Source organism: Erinaceus europaeus, chromosome 19 (assembly GCF_950295315.1).
Source record: "Erinaceus europaeus chromosome 19, mEriEur2.1, whole genome shotgun sequence".
Lineage (NCBI taxonomy): Eukaryota > Metazoa > Chordata > Mammalia > Eulipotyphla > Erinaceidae > Erinaceus > Erinaceus europaeus.
In genome coordinates, this window is record NC_080180.1 from 62,142,860 (window position 1) to 62,156,286 (window position 13,427).

At 43.9% G+C, this 13,427-nt stretch overlaps 2 long non-coding RNA genes across 4 annotated transcripts in view; one reads left to right on the forward strand and one right to left on the reverse strand.

Moving 5' to 3' along the window:
* Positions 1 to 1,188: 1,188 nt before the first annotated feature.
* Positions 1,189 to 4,737, reverse strand: LOC132534765 (uncharacterized). Its single transcript, XR_009546479.1, has 2 exons — positions 4,631 to 4,737; positions 1,189 to 1,811 (listed from the first exon to the last, which is right to left on the reverse strand). It is a non-coding gene; the product is annotated as an uncharacterized LOC132534765 (long non-coding RNA).
* A 2,009-nt stretch (positions 4,738 to 6,746) lies between these two features.
* LOC132534766 (uncharacterized) overlaps positions 6,747 to 13,427 on the forward strand; it is a 152,494-nt gene continuing 145,813 nt past the window's right edge. For all 3 annotated transcript variants that reach the window (XR_009546481.1, XR_009546480.1, XR_009546482.1), the window contains exons 1-3: positions 6,747 to 6,789; positions 9,116 to 9,199; positions 10,807 to 10,893. This is a non-coding gene — a long non-coding RNA (uncharacterized LOC132534766). The remainder of the gene's footprint in view (positions 6,790 to 9,115; positions 9,200 to 10,806; positions 10,894 to 13,427) is intronic.

A 13,427-nucleotide genomic window follows, 5' to 3' on the forward strand; every position in this document is an offset into this window, starting at 1 on the left:
GAATAGTAAATATCACTATTTTAATGTCACAGGGTGTTGATGTTTGTAAGCTGGGAAGAATCTCCTTAGAATATTGTATAAGACACTTGATTCTAACAATAACCAAATGAAGAGAGATCTTGTTCTAAATACAATTGTAAACTTAAAATATCTGAGGTATTTTATTAGTCACTGCTATAATTTATTAAGAATTTAAAAAAAAATAGCTTTACTTGTTTCCTTTGTCCTTCTTTCCTTCCTTCCTTCCTTCCTTCCTTCCTTCCTTCCTTCATCACAGGAACTTCACTGCTGTGGGCCTACTCTCATATTTTCTCAGAACAAAGAGAGAGAGAGAGGAAGAGCAATAGAAAGCTGTCACAGCTCCAAGGCCTCCTCCAATGTAGTAGAGGTTGGACTAGAACATGGATCACATACATGACAAAGCAAGCACACTGTGCACATGAACAGTGTTGCTTTATGAATTTATATAGTCAGACAAAGACATGCAGGGACAAACTGTTTTCCTTCAAATAAGCAGGGTGATTGTTCATGGCTAAGAAATGGGAAAATGTTTGCATATATGTAACAGATTGGGTTTCCAGAAAAGTCAGGATGCATTTTTACATGGAAAACAGAAAGATGTGTCATGACTTTTCTGAAAACCTAATATATAACAATTCTGAGCATTAAAATAGCGAGTAACAACATAACAAATCGATACATTTACTAACAGTACTTTTATATCGAAAAAGTAACATTAAATTTCAAAATATTGACATTGGACTGGGAGAAATTCTTCAGAACTCAAATGTAATTATCATTAGCAATTACGTTGCATCTCTGTTAAGACTTAGTAGCAAAAGCAATAAGGATGAGTAGATCATATTTTAATATAAAATCTATGAAAAACAAGATCAGAAAAGAAAACACAAGTAGAACTTGAAATGGAATTGGCGTATCGCACCCAAGTAAAAGACTCTGGGATGGGTGGGTGGAGAGAATACAGGTCCAAGAAGGATTCAGAGGACCTAGTGGGGGTTGTATTTTTATATGGGAAACTGGGGAATGTTATGCATGTACAAACTATTGTACTTACTGTTGAATGTAAAACATGAATTCCCCAATTAAAAAAATCAGAAAAAAAATCTACCTATGCACACATTAATCATTAAGCATGTTATCATTAGTAGGAAAGGCCAGGAAGCAGTATTTTATTTTATTTTTCTTTATTGGGGGATTAATGTTTTATAGTTGACAGTAAATACATGTTTGTACATGCATAACATTTCTCAGTTCTCCACATCAACAGTTCAATTCAACCCCCACTAGGTCCTCCTTTGCCATCATGTTCCAGGACCTGACCCCCCTGCCCAACCCCATAGTCTTTGACTTTGGTGCAATACACCAACCGCAGACCAAGTTAAGGAAGCAGTATTTTAGTGTTTTGCATAAAGCTACGATGTGAAACATGTAACTGAATAAAGATTTTCATCAGTTCATTCAGTGTACTTACAGGATGACTAGTATCTTTTTCTTAGGCAGTTTACAATAGTTGGATTTTCTTGGAAAGTTCATGTAAGGGTTCAAATGCTTGTTCTGGGGAATGAGAGAAGCAGTTGATTGAAATCAGAAAGCAGTCACTGAAGGCTCAGGGAGCCTGGAGAAGTGTAGCTGATTCATTTCCAAAGCAAGTGGTTTTAGTCTAGAAGCAGTTGGCCTCCTGTTGGTAGCAGAAGAGGTTGCACCTAGTTTGCTGGGTCAGTTGGCACAGCAGGAGGTGTTCTCAGAGGATTTGGTGGAGCACACCGGGCTGACCAAGACCTGTAAGATGTCTGTTGGATAAACAAGGCAAAAATTTCTGTATTGGGGGAAATAGGTAAAAGAAGAGAACCCACCAACTGTAATGAAGAATCATACATATAGGATGAAAACCAGACAAGGACATTATTTAAAAGGAAATTGCAGGGCCCAGGGGGTGGCACATCTGGTCAAGTACACACACTACAGTGCACAAGAACCCGAGGGCGAGCCCCTAGTACCTACCTGCAGGGGGAAAGCTTCAGAAGTGATGAAGCAGGGCACCAGGTGTCTCTCTCCCTATCCTCCCCACCTCCTCTCAGTTTCTCTCTGTATCTGTCCAATAATAAATAAATAAAAATTTTTTAAAAGAGAAACTTATAGGAGGGCCAGGCAGTGGCACATCTCCTAAGAGGACCATGGTTTAAGCTCCTCGTTCCCACCTCATCCCCCTTGAGCAGAAACTCCATGAATGGTGCTATAGGCGTGTCCCTTCTCTCCTTTTCTCTCCCTATCTCTATCAATAAAGAGATAAAAACAGCCAGTGGGAATACTAGTCTTTCAGGCACCAAGTTATAAACCTGGTGGCAAAAACGTAACAAAAATGTGTTCAGAATGAAGATCATTTCCAGCATTTTCTATATTACAGACAGCTTATGATGAAAATAAATAGGATTTGCCCAAGGAGAAGAAAATGTCACTAGAAACAGCTTTTCTGGAGTAACAAAGGGGAAAGTCAGATACTAGGAGGTTAAAAAGCGAAGGAAGTGAGTAGGAGTAAGAATAGCACAAGGTAGGCAATCTCTTTCAACTCAGAAAGTTCGTATTAATGGATGGGAGGTGCATGAGTAAGCGGGTACCAGGCAAACTCCATCAGGTGTTCTATTTCAAGTTTGAATCTTATTAAGGATCAGGTCAGGAATGAACTCAGGACATTTTCAGAAAAGAATCAGTCCTGATGAAAACCTTACGGTTTTTATGATGGTGAATTTCACATCATATAAAAGTGACCATCTTTAAGGGGATGCATTGGATCGACCTTCTCGTGGTGCATCCCGTGAGTTCCCATTCATTGGGGAAACTGACGATCCTTCCTAGCCGACTGAATCCACATGGATCCCAGTCACTTTCAAAGCCAGCAACAAGCAGCTCCTGACAGCTTTCAGCCTGACGCTGTTGACTGGCTATGGAAGAAGGGCAAACGCTAGAAGAAGAAGCGCTCCATTCAGTGGTATTTAGTATGTCCTGACGACCTTGCAACAAAAAAGCCTCGCTTCTAATAAGCACTGTGTATTTTAGAAAATAAAACTAAAGAACCTAAAAAACCCAGATAGGGGAAGGATTGGAACAGGAAGTCTGAATTCAGCATTGCGATGATTCTGCTCTCTGCTGACTAATGGCTTTAGATCTGGTCTGTGACAGCTAATCAAGGCTTTTGACAAAACTTCGATTTTCAGGAGAACTTGTGTGTGTGTGTTTTCCCAAGACTGTTATCATCTTGAAGTAATGAATATCTTAGGGTTTGGGTGTTAATTTTGGTTTTGTTGTTCCCTCAAACACAGCCAATCTTTCCTGGATAGGCTATTGAAAATCAATGTTTAAAAAATAGAAACTTTTGAGGGCCGGACAGTGGTATACCCTGTTAAGCACACATAGTACTTCTACTAAGCACAAGGACGCATGCAAGGATCCAGGTTCGAGCTCCCACTCTCCACTTGCAGGGAAAAGCTTCACAAATGGTGAAGCACAGCTACAGGTGTCTCTTCCCCTCTCTATCTCCTCCGTCTCTCTCCATTTCTCTCTGTCCTACCCAATAAACTTGAAAAAATGGCCACCAGGAGCAGTGGATTTGCAGCGCTGGCACTAAGCCTCAGCGATAACTATGTGGAAAAAGAAAAGCATAAGATACTTTCTAAATATTGCTATAAGGGAGTCCGGTAGTAGAACAGTGGTTTAAGTGCACATGGCGTGAAGCACAAGGACCCACATAAGGATCCTGGTTTGAGCCCCGGTTCCCCACCTGCAGGGGAGTCGCTTCACCGGCGGTGAAGCAGGTCTGCAGGTGTCTGTCTTTCTCTCCTCCTCTCTGTCTTCCCCTCTTCTCTCTATTTCTCTCTGTCCTATCCAACAACAATGACATCAACAACAATAATAATAACTACAACAATAAAACAACAAGGACAACAAAAGGGAATAAATAGATAAGTATTTAAAAATTAATAAAATAAAATAAATATTGCTATAAGTTGATTTTCCTAAACTTGTAGCTCAAGAGAATTGAGTAAAATGGAAGAACTACAGCATATACGTCATGAGATTTGCTCTCTGTCTTGAGACAGAAAAGAGAAACAGTAGACAAGTAGAGAAGCGTAAGGATGGAGGATGAGAGAAGTGTGGGGAAGGAGATACAGCTCTGAGGAGGTCAGCTGCTCACTCTCTCTGCATGTTATTATGTTCTGTTATTAAAAACGCGATCTAAACTGCCTCCCACAGTTTCCCTCCTACCAGAAACACAAGCTTGTAGATTAAAAAAAAGACTTTGGAGAATGCCATCTAAAGCGACACAAATGAAAGCTAGAAGAGCATCAATGATGATGAAAATCAGTGTGGTGTGAGCTGACCGCGTTCTAGGCCAGTGCATTCTTCTTTGTATTTGGGCTATCACCCAAAGGACTGAAGAGCTGGCCTGGGGTCGTTGAAGGTTATACTGGGCTTTCTAGCCCTGTATAAAATACTGCCTAATGAAATATCTTTCCTACAAAGAAACTTCTGCACATAAACAGAGGCGTCCCTGGCAGTTTCTGTGTATTTGTAAATAAAGGGGGGGGGAAATCTTGGGCTTAAAAGTACTTACTAAGCATAGCTCTCAACTGGATAATTCACCTCCAAAGTTTCCAGGAGCACTGGAACTTCTTTTACCTTATCAGAAATAAAGGAAACTGACATCTCACTTGTGTGTATTCGCCTGGAAAATATATCATTCAAAAATTAAGGGCTAGGGAGATAGCATAATGGTCACGCAAAAAACATTCAAGTCTGAGACAGCAAAGGTCCCAGATTCATAGGAATCCCCAGCACCATAGGAAGCCAGAGCTGAGCAGGGCTCTGGCCTCTGTATCTTTCTTTTGGTATCTCTCTCATTAAAATAAAATAATACTTACAAGTAAAAATTCAAAAATGTATTTATTGTTTAATATTGCCTCCAGGTTTATCATCAGGGCTCAGTGCCTGCATGACAAATTCACCACTCTGGGTTCCCTTCCTGTCTCGTTTCTTTCTTTTTTTTTTTAAAAAAAAAAATTTATTTATTTATTTATCCCTTTTGTTGCCCTTGTTTATCGTCATCGTTGTTGTTATTATTGTTGCTATTGCTGTTGGATAGGACAGAGAGAAATAGAGAGAGGAGGGGAAGACAGAGAAGGAGAGAAAGACAGACACCTGCAGACCTGCTTCACCGCCTGTGAAGTGACGCCCGTCCAGGTGGGGAGCCGGGGGGCTCGAACCGGGATCCTTCAGCCAGTCTTTGCACTTTGCCCACGTGTGCTTAACCCTTGCGCTACTGCCCGACTCCCTCCTTCTCGTTTCTTTTTCTTATCTTTATTAGAACAGATAAATTGAAAGAGAAAGAGGATCTGGAGACAGAGAGAGACACACATAGAGAGAGATGGAGAGAGAGAGAGATGGAGAGAGAGAGACCTGCAACACTGTTTCATCACTTGTGATGCTCTCCCCTCTCCCTCTCCCTCTCCTTGTGGTGAACAGGGGCTTGAACCCTGGCCCTTGATTGAGCATGGTAACCTGTGTGCACTCAGCCAGGTGTGTCCACTGCCCCGCCTGTCCCCGAGATACATTCGTTTTTATAAGGGAGGGAGAGAAGCAGGGAGGGAGGGAGAGAAGCAGGGAGGGAGGGAGAGAAGCAGGGAGGGAGGGAGAGAAGCAGGGAGGGAGGGAGAGAAGCAAAACCCCAGGATGCACCGCTCAGCTCTGGGGTGAAAGAAGGCAGTGACCTGGCCAGGCTGCTGGGCCTGCGATGCTCCCTGCCTCCCTGTCTCCACAGGTGGAGTGCGACCCTACGGGACCACCGCATTAAAAAACAAACCAACCTGGGGCCATATTACAATGCACGTGTCACAATGCACAAGGACCCGGGTTCGAGCCCCCGGTCCCCACCTGCAGGGGGAAAGCTTTGCAAGTGGTGAAGCAGGGCTGCAGGTGTCTCTCTGTCTCTCTCCCTCTCTCTCTAGCACCCCCTTCCCTCTTGGTTTCTGGCTGTCTCTATCCAATAAGTAAAGATAACTTTTAAAAGGTTCTTTTATTCGATAGGACAGAGAGAAATTGAGAAGGAAGAGGGAAGTAGGGAGGGACAAAGTCAGAGGCGCCTGTAGCCCTGCTTCACCGCTTGCGAAGCCTCGCCCCTGCAAGTGGGCACCGGGTGCTCGAACCCGGGTCCTCGCTCACCGAGCTGCTGCGCGCGCTTCAGCAGACGCACCACCAGCCACCTTGCGCGGTGGCGCAGGTGGTGAGGCCGCCGCTTTTACGACACTTCACGACACGGACGGAGCAAGGCCGTTGCCGGGTTAGTGGGCTTTACGGCAGCAGGGCCACAGCCAAGTAGCCGGCGTGGAGCCCGCCCAGCGGCCCGGAGCTACCGCGAGGCGCAGCCGCCGCCATCCTCCGCCCCACGGCACCCGCTGCTCCCCGGGCGGGGACGTTGGCTCAGTTGGGGCCCCAGGGGCGCGTGTCGGGCCAACGGCCGCCAACCGCCGCCAACCGCCGCCGGCCACTGGGACCGCCCGGGCGGGAAGGTCTGCGGCGGGCGCCGCTGCTTGTCGCTGCACCGGGACTCGTTACTATTATTGTTGTTGTTGTTGTTAACGGCATCGTCGGAGCCCCGCTCAGCTCTGGCCCATGGTGGTGCGGGGGATTGAACCCGGGACCTCGAGCCCCAGGCGGCAGCGGGCCTCTGTGCAGGTGTGCGGAGGAGTGATGGCAGCTGCGCACAGTAGGCAGGAGGTGTGTTGGCTTTGCACATCTTTTCTTTTTTATTTTATTTTATTTTATTTTTTTCTTTTTCTTCTACTTTATTTTATTCTTTTTCTTTTCTTTCCTTTTCTTTTTTTTCTTGCCTCCAGGCAATATCGCTGGGGCTTGGTTGCTGGGCTATGAATCCACTACGCCTGGAGGCCATTTATTGCATTTTGTTGGACAGGACAGCGAGAGAGAGACAGACAGACACCTGCAGGCCGGGTGCAGAGAGGTGGGCGTGTGCACACGGGAGGGAGGGGGAGAGAGTGTCTGTGGAGGAGCCTGTCCTGGGAAGTGACAGCAGAACCACTTTCTCAACCTGAGTAGTAGCGGTAGTGGTAATAGTAATAGTAATAGTAATAGTAATAGTAATAATAGTAGGAGCTCACAGCAGAACCACTTTTCTCGACCTGAGCAGTAGTAGTAGTAATAATAATAATAATAATGGGAGCTCATAGCAGAACCACCTTTCTCAACCTGATGAATAATAATAATAATAGGAGCTCACAGCAGAACCACTTTTCTCGACCTGATTAATAATAGTAATAGCTCACAGTTGAACCACCTTTCTCAACCTGAGGAGTAGTAGTAGTAATAATAATAATGGGAGCTCACAGCAGAACCACCTTTCTCGACCTGATGAATAATAATAATAATAATAATAATAATAGGAGCTCACAGCAGAACCACTTTTCTCAACCTGATGAATAATAATAGTAATAATAGGAGCTCACAGCAGAACCACCTTTCTCAACCTGATTAATAATAATGATAATAATAATAATGGGAGCTCACAGCAGAACCACCTTTCTCAACCTGACAACAACGTTATATCGTTATATATAAATATTACACATTAATTATAATGATATGTTATTGGTAACAATGTGATCAGTACATTATACGTTATATAAAATACATGATACTATTTTGCCCCCAGGGTCATCACGGCAGCTGGGTGCCTGCAGTGTGAGTCCACTGCTCCTGGTGGCTGTTCTTTTCCTGGCTTTTCTCTCCTTTGCTTTGTTTTCAGTCCACAGAACCTGAGAGAAATTGAAGGGTGTGTAGAGAGAAAGCTAAGACACCCGCAGCCGGCCGGGCCTCAGCACTGGTGAAGCTTCCCCACAGCTGGGTCCTTGTGCACCCTGCGGTGTTTGTGCTTAACCAGCTGCGCCACTGCCAGGCCCCTGATCTTTAATTTTAATTATGAAAAAAATGAGAGAGAGGAGAGGGGATGAGGGGAGGGCAGGGGAAGAGAGAGGGAAAGGGAGAGAGAGAGAGAGAGCTGAGAAATAGTAATCCATCTGTGTGGGTTTGTCCTTGGTGTGACCCAGGGGCCTAGTGCAGAGGAGGAAGCAGGCCCTCTACCTGCTGAACTACCTTCCCGACTTCTAGTGGAAAAAATGTGGGAGGGGGGCATTATAAGAGGCTGTGATCTCCGTCTGTTCTGTGTAGTGTTTGGCAGTGACTCCTAAAAGTAGAAGTTAAGCGATTCAATCCAGAACCACTGACTGGTGGCCAGTTTCAACATGACTATAGTCTGTGTCTAAGAAAGTCGTTATTTCTCACTCCATGTGAGAGTTTTTGTAAACAAAGTCAGAAGCTGTTGGGAATAGTGTAATAAAATCGTGGGTGAATCAGGGAAATGACCTAACCTTAAAGGAAAGTGGTGTGTACTAAGTCTGTGAACCTTTGCAAATGAACTATGATAGTGCTTCTAGCCATATAAATAAAAGTGCTCCTTTAAGTTTGATAACAGTTAAGAATATACATACATAAGGAATAAAAAAAAGGGGGAGTAAATACAGCCCATCACTTTGCTTATAAAAAGTAGTGGAGGGAGTCGGGCTGTAGTGCAGTGGGTTAAGCACAGGTGGTGCAAAGCGCAAGGACTGGCTTAAGGATGCTGGTTCGAGCCCCCGGCTCCTCACCTGCAGGGGAGTCGCTTCACAGGCGGTGAAGCAGATCTGCAGGTGTCTGTCTTTCTCTCGTCCTCTCTGTCTTCCCCTCCTCTCTCCATTTCTCTCTGTCCTATCCAACAACAACAACAATAATAACTACAACAGTAAAAACATCAAGGGCAACAAAAGGGAATCAATAAATAAAAATAAATATTTAAAAAAAAAAGAAAATTCTAAATGACTTGATGCATATGTGCAACGGGCTCCCCACATAATCTTAGTCTGGGCGCTTTCTTCATTGTTTTGTAAATTAGAATTGAGTGACTTTGAAACATTCCAAAGGTGTCATGTTGTAGCTATCGATGGCATTCATTGTGTTTTCTTTTTTAGTTCTATTATTTATTTCTTTACAGATGTGACTTTGCGCGTCTGTCCTCTGCCTGCTGGGGTTTACACCCATTTGGCTTCACGGGCTCAGCATGTTCTTCTGGGACCAGGTAGAATTACATCTCCAAAACAAAAAGAAATAATTTTTTTCTTTCCCTGTGATTTGGAAATTAGGTCATCCTGACATTTTCAGCCTGCTTAAATTATGCTGATAGTACTTCAAGGAACGAGTAGCATTACATGTTAATGTCCCTACCAAAGTTACACAGCCTGGCAAACTCCATCTGGGGGGAGAAAGGAACACATTGGCTGAATCTGAGAGACATCTGCTGGCTACATTTGAGTAGCTACGATGTTATTATTTATGTATTTATTTATTTTTATTGCCTGTCGGGGTATCGCCGGGGTTCACTGCTGGCACTATGAATCCACCACTCCTGACACGGCCTTTTTTTTTTTTCCTTTCTGTTTTATTTTTATTTTACAGGACAGAGAGAAAAATTGAGAGGCGAGTAGGGGGAGGGGAGATAGCAAGGTGAGAGAAAGAGAGAGACCTGCAGATCTGCTTCTCTGCTCATGAAGCCTCTAGTCCCCCAGTAGGTGGGGACTAGAGGCTTGAACCCAGATCCTTGCTCATGGTACTGTGTGAGCTTAACTAGATGCACCACTACCCAGCCCCCAACTACTAAGTTAATTTTTATAAGAATTAGTATGCTAATGGATTTTTTCCATTGTCTTATTAACTGCACAGGGGCATGGCACGGGATAACAAAATAACTCACGTGGGCAATGCATGCTTTGCCATGTGAGTGCCCAGATTCCAGCTTAGCCCCACCTCCTCGAAGGAAGCTTCTGTGTTGGCGGTCTCCTTCACACTCTGTCTCTGTCTAAAATGAATGGATGAATTAATGATTAAGAAGTCACTTCTGTCCACCTCAGAATGATTCTAGATAAAACTGCCAAGTCCAATGATTGATGTCAGTTCATTAGGCCGTGTTCAAACAGTGGAGCTGAATGGGTGGGGAAAGTGACCTTGAGGCTTGCCCCTCCCTGGGCACCTGGCATATTTCTTACCTCGAGCAAATAACATAATCAAAACTGCACAGAAGACTGAAAATTCAAATCTGAATTTGAATCTCTGAAAACTGTAAAGGTGGACTGTGGTGATTTGTATTTGTAGTTCATACCAGCTTAGTATCCAGTATTTCCTCATGATTCACAGGAACACACCCCTCTTTACAACAGAGGAGCAAGTCTCCAATGGTAGGAAGAACCTTCTGTAGAAATAGAAGGTTTGGACAGGGACCAGGGAACTTGGATAGCTGGAATAAATCTTGGGTAGCTGTGTTGCTTCTGACATGGAGGTTGTCTTGGAAGTTTTTCCATTTAAGAGATTTTATATTTTTGTCAGCTTTCTGTCAACCTTTCTATCAGCTTCAAAGGCTGATATCAGAAGACTGGTTAACAGGAAGCTCCAGAAAGTACTTACCTGACTGCCTAAGAACTATTAGGAATAACAGCAGACAGCTAGGGAAAGGAGAAGGCCATAGTAGAATAGGATTACATCCAGAATATTCAAAGCAAAGTCTTTATAAATATGACAAGCTATGGCTTCGTTCAATAGAATATAGCTACTCTCTAGCAAGATCTGAGGTACTATAAGAAAAAGAAATCATAGTCTGAGTGGTTAGAGCAACATTTCTCCTTTGGATTCTAGAGCCTCAGGCTTTCACGAAAGAAGTAGCGATGCCTGGTGCTGCCAAAGGCTACCGAGGATGGGAGAACTAGACCAGCAGCCCTGCAGGTAAGTAAAATAAAGGGGAGCCCAGAGTTGTGTGCTTTGGTGCGTAGATACACCGATGTCAATGTTAGCGGTGCTGGTGGATCCAAGACCCTCCTCAGCCACATGCTCTGAAAGCTTGTCGCAGTGGACATTCACTTGACCTGGAGGTGGCTCAGTGGTGTCGAGTGTAGGACCTGGGTGTGGGGGACCCTGGGCTCCATGCCTAGGACACTACTTAGACAGAGCTCTGCTCTTACGTCTCGATTGCTTTTTCCCATGAAACAAGTAAATGGGTCATAAAAACCAAGTGAGCATGTATAAAATCTGAGAATTGTGTTGCCTTAAACCAACTCGAAGAGACAGGTCTCACAACAAGGAAAAGAAAAATGCCAATTCCAGGGATTAGAAGTAGCGATGCATGCCTTAGTTGCTAATTTTTTTATTCACAAGGTTTTTTTTTTTTTTCTGGATGAAGTAGTAACATGCAGTTTGGTAACGTAAACACACACACATTTTGAAATCACCCTCAGCAGTTTAGGATCTCAGAAACGATCTCATACCTGGGCCAAACATCTCCTAAGTACAGAGTCCAAAGTACTTAGGGGGCACAGAATATAGGCAGATACCTTGCTAAGGAACAGTGGTACCTGCAGACTTCTTGATGATGTGAGTGAAATGCGAGAGAAATGGCATTGTCATTGATAAAGTATAGGGAGACACTGTGGACTGGGGGAGACTGGGAAGAAAATGCAAAACTGGTTCTAGTCCTGTTCCGGGCTGTAGTCCCCCTGGAGACAGAAGGTTAGAGAAAAGATATGTTTGCTTTCTTTGTCTCTCCAGTATTACTTGGCCAGGTTGCATGTATAGTTTGGTTCTAGTTCTAGTTCATTATTGCAAATGTCATAGAGTTTATATAAGGTATTACTGAATAATTTTGATAAAAATCTGTAGTTTCATTATCTACTAATAAAATCCATGCACAGGGATAGCAGCTTTTTGCTTTAAGAGAATGTGATTATTCTAAAGATATATTTCGGAGGAAAGTACCCCTTTTCCACTCATTGTCCTCAAGTTTATTTAATGCAAGTTTATTTAATGCAAGATACAAGTTTATTTAAGGAAAGTTTATTTAATGCAAGATGAGGGAGAATGAGCTCACCACAACTGAAATTGAAGGGGGAGTTGTTCTGTTTCCTTCTCCTTCAGTCCTCTGGAGAGTGAAAATACACACAAAAGATAAATGAATCACAAGGAAGCCCGGATCACAGCAGGCCACAGAGGTAGCAGTGCGTGGGGAGAGTCTTTCTCTCTGCGGTTCTGGAGGCGAATACAGGGCTGGGCGGTGACGTGCAGGCACTGATGACGGTGGATCTTGGGACGTCATGGGTGCCGTGTTCCCCTTCCCGTCTCACCCTTCATCCCTCAGAACTCTGGGAAAGCTTTTTGTGTTGCGATGTCTTCCTTGTTTGGGAATTTTATTGATTTTTTTTTTTTTTAGATCATTTTACTAGTATCAAGCAACTCCAAATTGGTGGGTGACTGACTCACTTTTTTTCCCTTGGGATAAACAAAGTTATTCCAAGTTTTCTTTTTTTTTTTCAACATATATATATATGTTTATGTTAAACCAGAGCACTGCTCAGCTCTTGCTTATGGTGGTGCAGAGGATTGAACCTGGGACTTGAGGGAGCCTCAGGCATGAGAGTCTGTTTGCATAACCATTATGCTGTCTACCCCGCCCCCAAGTTTTATTCATAATCTTAGAGTTCTCACTCTTTAATTATTCGCCAGTCAAACGTGTACCCATCTTTAAAGGTGCCTCTCAGTACAGCTTTCTGTAAAGCATTTAGTCTTTCTTCCCATTCACATTGAAATAGTCGGTTCCCTTTGAAACAAGCACTGGAATAAGAATATGTAAAACGATGGAAAGAAGTGGGATGAGAGGAGGAGGAGGGGGAGTGCAGGCCTTGGCGCACCTGGTTAAGTGCACACGTTGTAGTGTGCACAGACCTGGGTTCAAGCCCCTGCTCCCCACCTGCAGGATAAAGCTTCATGAGTGGTAAAGCAGGGCTGCGGGTGTCTGTCTCTCTCCCTCTCTATCCCCTCTCAACTGCTCTGTCTCTATCCAATAATGAATAAAGGAGCAAGAAAGAAAGAGAAAGGAAAAAGGTGGGCCGGAAAAATATGAGAGGAAGTCTGAGAGGTGGAGGGCACTTTGGGAGATCAGGGTGTGGCAGGAGGCACTAGACCATTAAGGGATGTGGTCTTATACTGACTATGCACAAGGAGGCATTGCAGGACTGGGGTCAGAGGAGCCGGTAACTGAGAAGGGTCTCAGTGTAATTGTGGTATTGAGCACTGGTGTTTACGGCTGCAGGCATTGAAGCAGGCGACTAGCTGGCAAGGATGTTGCCCAGGGGTTTACACCCAGTTCAGACGTGTCTTCTTTTTTCTTTTTTTATTTATAAAAAGGAAACATAGATAAAACCATTAAGAGGGGTATGACTAGAGGTGTCTTCTGAGGATGTAGGCAAGGATTTGGAGGGGGTTGTAAG